Source organism: Eimeria mitis, genomic scaffold, assembly GCF_000499745.2.
Source record: "Eimeria mitis Houghton genomic scaffold, Emh_scaff1889, whole genome shotgun sequence".
Lineage (NCBI taxonomy): Eukaryota > Apicomplexa > Conoidasida > Eucoccidiorida > Eimeriidae > Eimeria > Eimeria mitis.
Window position 1 is genome coordinate 2918 of NW_013570211.1, and position 326 is coordinate 3243.

The window sequence follows — 326 nt, forward strand, 5'->3', positions numbered from 1 at the left end:
AACAGGTGAGGTGTACAGACAGCTCAGAAATATGCAGCAGCAGCAGCAACAGCTGCTGCTGCTGCTGCTGTAGCAGCAGCAGCAGCAGCAGAAGCGACACAGTTCCTTAGAGCGGTTCACTGTCTGCTGTTTGTACCTTTTGTTGCTACTTCTGTTGCTGCTATTGTTGCCGTTGATGCTGCTGCTGCTGCTGCTGCTGTTGCTGCTGCTATTGCTGTTGCTGCTGCTGTTGCTGTTGCTGCTGCTGCAGCTTGGGATGGAGGTGGAGGGTTTGCGCGACTGGGCAAAGGAATATGAAAGCAGCAGCAGCAGCAGCAACAGCAGCA